This window comes from Camarhynchus parvulus, chromosome 3 (genome assembly GCF_901933205.1).
Source record: "Camarhynchus parvulus chromosome 3, STF_HiC, whole genome shotgun sequence".
NCBI lineage: Eukaryota > Metazoa > Chordata > Aves > Passeriformes > Thraupidae > Camarhynchus > Camarhynchus parvulus.
The window spans coordinates 66,888,616-66,893,549 of record NC_044573.1 but is presented as its reverse complement, the minus strand read 5'-3'; positions in this window follow the sequence as shown (position 1 = coordinate 66,893,549).

The window sequence follows — 4,934 nt, the reverse complement described above, 5'->3', positions numbered from 1 at the left end:
TCCCTTGCTTTCAGCCCCCGGCCGCTTACTGTCGGTGCCAAATGTTAAATCAGCTGTGATTCAGACTACTGAAGACAATCACATGATGCGTGTAAGAACTATATAAAGAACAACAACAACAAAAAAGATTTCTCGACTGGTTCTTTTAGGTTAGATTTCTAGACACTTCCAAGTTTCTATACTCTAAAGGAGCAGAAAGTCGGTTTTCCTACCAGCTGAAACTTCCCCATTCTCACGGCTCCTGAGAGCCGAGCAGCTCCGGAGATGCCCGGTGAGCTGTCTCAGGAAAGCCGCTCCGGCTGCTTTATCCCAGCCCTCAGCACTGTCCTGACCCTCCACTCAGCACATCCCCCTGCCCAGAAGCTCTTCCTGATCTCCAGCCTCATTTTCTTAGTTTAACCCTAGAAGGAGGTTCACTTAGCAGGCTGCAGCCTGGGCACGGCTCCTCATCCTCCAAGTGACTGTGGGCAGACGCCACTCGCTGCCTCAGTGCCTGGCAGCTCTGCCTGGAAACACAGGGACATCTTAACCATCCCCCGAGCTCCTCGCTCTGGCAGTGCCACCGCTGCTCCTTCCTCTGCCCTTCCTGTGACACTGGCAGCGGAGGAAGGAGCCGCATGTCCAGCATTCCTGCCTCCGGAAAGGGCTCTCTCTGCATGCCCACCATTCCGCCAGCCCCTCTTTCTGGTCCAAAGGCAAAGCTGTGACCCAGGCAGTTATCTCCTCTCATTAGGGAATGACTGCCCACATTTTTGGAGGGAAACCTCAAGCAGCTGGGAGCAGCATGTGCCCCCAGCCGAGCACCAAGTGTGATTGTATTGATGGCAGTGCAGCCTGGGCTTACCTTCCCCCTTGAGAAGGCCTACATCAGCCTGGCCTGGAGCTGGCCATCCTGACCCCCTCCTTCCCCACCTCCTCCCTCCTGTGCCAAGGCAAAGGCCAGCAGGACACCAGGGCTCCCTTTTGGAGCATCCTGAAGTTGTCCTGACTACTGCCAGACTTCCTGGACCGTCCCTGCTGGTCCCAGCCAGACCCAGATGTGATGAGCACTAGATGCTTGCAGCTCGAGTGGCTGCATTATAACCGCAGTCATTTGAGTCAGCTGAAGGTTTAATCCCTCTGGCCTGGCCTCTGCTGCACAGCTGTTTTGCACCATGAACACCCTGACAGCCGGCATTTTCATCAAGGCTGCCTGAGCCCCGAGTTGCAGCACACTGGGCTTGGGCGCCTGCCTGTTCTGCCGGTTTTCCCACCAGCTTCCAGCTCGGGAGCAGTGATGGCTCCACTGCCACCTGTGTGCCACAGGGGCGAGCGCCGCGAGCGGCCCACAACCACACAGGAGCCAAAACCAGGACCTTGGTGAATGGATGACAGGATGGAAGCAGGAAGGAAGAGTTGCTCTGAAGAGTGCCTGACCTTCCTGGGATGTATGTGGGGGATGTATGTAGTGTTTGCTGTGCAATGACCAGCTCCTTGGGGAATGCAGGCAGCATGGGGACTCAGCAAGGCAGAGTGCCCCATGTAATGTTTCATCAATACCCACATTTGTGGGGTTTCTTTGTAAAAGGCTCTGCTATGGAGCCATCAAGCACCTCCCTTCACGCAGTGGATGGCCTCCCTCACCGACAATGGGTATGGACAGTCCTCTGTTGTCCTCTGGTCAAAGCCTGGACACTGGTCTGTAACATCCAGCAAACAGTGTCCACCTGCCACCCCTGTAGACAGCTGCCAGTTGGCCAGGAGAGGAAGGTTCTGGCTGTGAGATCTGTCCCTTGTGTGAGCACTTTCAGGTCCAGAAATGTAGAGACCTAATGGTGTCTGCAGATGCAGCCAAAGAACCAGTCTCTGTCCCCTCTTTAACTTGCCAAGCCCCAGAAAACAGCAGATATTTGGAGCAGTTTCCTCTCACTTGAGCTTTATGTACTTTATTAACAGCCTGACAAAGAGAGGAAAAATAGCTTGAAAGTCACACTCTGCTGACTCTGTTAACAGCACTGTCTGCCGAGTGGGTTTCAAAGGTCCAGCCCAAACCTAAGTACCCTCCCACAAAGCTGTAGAAACTGGTGTCAATTAACTCATTTTTGGATTAGGAAAGTTGGACGACAGATACCCAAGTTTATTTCAGCATTTCAAAAGCCTCTCTCCTCCCCAAAGCTGAAGCCATCATAATTGCCTTCTGAAGGCCTCTTTTATATATTTGAAGTCTTCCTACCCTACTGACTTCACTCACTGAAAGCCAGATAAAACTCTGAACTCTCTGAAGTTAGTATCTCATCTGTACATTATTTACAAGCAGAGCGTCATGAGTCATATTGGGCCTGTCATAGAAAGGACAGATGCAAGTGCAGGATGGTTTTCTTTGGCAAGACAAGTAACATGGACTTTTTTTTTTTCTAAAAAGGCTCCTAATCCTGCAGGAGTTGTAATATTTCTTTTTTCATTAGGAAGAAAGTGTTAGTATTGAGTGCCCCTTCTCATATTTCCTACCACATCTCTGTATTTGGAGAAATAAATCATGAATCTTTTTGCTTCCAGATGATTAACTGTTTAAATAAAGCACTGTCATGTTGCTCCTCTTTTAACATTGGTGCTGTGAATTAACCTGGAGACATTGCAGTGAGCCTTTAACCCCCTCTGCCTCAGCACGTGATGGTCTCACTCTGGTTCTCTGCACGTGGCTTGTCCCTTGCTGCTTTTGCATTGTGAGGAAAACTGGGTCTTTCTTCCATCTCTTGCTGTTTGTATTGCTAGGCACATGCCTGCAAAAATATTTTCCACTTACTTTATTTTAAGGCTCTTGCTTTGGCATTTTTCAGTCACACCCTGGACGGACACCTGAAAGGAAGGAAAACAGTACCTGGATGTTAGCTTGTGCAGTGCATGTAATTAAACCCTGCATAATGACAAAAACCTCTCCTGCTATTTGTTAAGATTTCCCTCACAGCATTATGTATCCTCTTAATTAAGAGCAGAAGCTAAGTAATACCTATTTTATTCCCTCTTGCATCCAATTAGTCACCCATTGATCATTACCCACTCAACATTTGACAATTAACAGAGCCCCCATTCTCTGCAGGACAGGGATGTGTAGTCCTTCAGAAATGACACGTCCAGAATAATGTGATGGGAGCTGTGTGGATGAGTAATGGGGCAAGAGGTGGGGGAAGGGGAGGAAAAGGCCACCCAAGTGGAACAAAAGACATGTAACATATGCAAATGTTCAATATGTGGTATGTGTTTTATACACTGGATGTATATGAGGTCATAGACAAAACTCAGCTGGCAGCTGCACTGCTTTTGGGAGGCATGGGAATTTGAGGGAACACTTGAGTTCTCGTGTGATCAAATGTACCTAGTCCTCTCTCTTTGAGACACAAAGCTGTTCCCCATGTGGCTCGTTGCCTTTGCTTTTTTAGGAGGGCAGGATTCAGCATCTGGTTCTCCATTGTCACTGGGACTATGGGCTGTAGCAACACAGCCCCAGCCAAGTCACCCCAAGGCCCGTCAGCAGCTCCACACAGTTGTGCCTGAGCTGCTGCCAACAGAGCATGGCAGCCCTGGGTGTCCAAGGGGCTCCGGGGAAGCTGCAGGCCCCTGCTGCATTGCCACTCTCTCCTGGGAAGTCTGTCCCAGGAACAGCGATGGCCCAGGCCCTGCATGGTGCCAGGAGCGGTGTGCTGGGACCCCTGCAGCCCTTTCCCAACACCAGGGACCTTCCTATATGAGTAGCGTTTTCTAGCTGGGGAATTCCAGCAGCCTGTGGGATTTAGAGGCAGCCCAGAGCCTGAACTGCAGCAGTGAATAAAGCACAGGGAACGCCAGGGCTCACAGACAAGCCTCTGGCATGAGGCTGAGCCCCAACAGCCACAAAGCAGCCCTGCATTCTTTTCGCTTTTTCCAGATTAGAATTCATCCATTCCAGGGCTCAGGAATTTTGTGTGAAGCTGTTACAATAGGTAGCTGAGCAAGGCTCTGGGTGCAGGAGCTCAACAACTAATGCTGATGCACAAAAACGCAAACCAGAGCTCTTGGCAAGCTCTAGCCTGGCTGTAGGGGAAGAAGGATAATCTCATTTCTTTACTCTTTGCCCTTTTAGCTATTCACAGAGCTTAATGCCGAGTCATTCTCAACAATGAGCCAAACAATCCAACTTCCATCTGGCCTGGTCAGGCAGAACCAACACTTGCCTTGCAGTCACAGGCCACACCAATCCTGTGGTTTTTTGCCCCATCTTGAACATCCAGTATTTTCCTCTATGCTGTAACAGAGAAGATATTTACATTTGGAAGCAGAAACCACAGTTCACGCTCCTCAGCCTGCTCTAATCTCATCACCCAAATCCCTGGGCACAGGGAAGCACAGGCGCTGTGAGCACAGCTGGTGCTGCAAACACAGCTGCTGCTGCAACCTTTGGCTCTGCCTCTCCACCACACGATGCAGTGCCTACCAGCTAATGACCTGCTTTTCCTGGGAGGGCAGTTCTCCCTGCACTCCTGCACACTCCCACCACAGGCTCCAAACTGCAGCCATGCCCTTGGGAGAAATGTTTTCTCTCCCTGAATCCAAGGAAGCTGCAGGCTGCTCTTTGCAGTAGCCAGAGACCCACAGCATCTCTGGGCTGTAGCACAGTGCTTGCTGCTACCACCTCTCCTGGTTTGGGAACAGGGATTGTAACAGATCATGTAGTGGGAACCAGCAGGAAAAAAAAAAAAAAAAAGAAAAACAAGAAGAAAAAAAGAGCAGCTCTTTTGTTGTTAACAACATTTTGTCCTCTAATCTACTCATATCCCAGTTTTACATTTTTGTTTAGCTTAAGGAGATAGATTGATGTTTGTGTAGATGTTTTTATGTGTGAATTTCCTTTTGAGTTACAGATAACTGTACACACACACACATAAGAACAGGCTCTGTATTAAAAGTCAACAGAAAATATC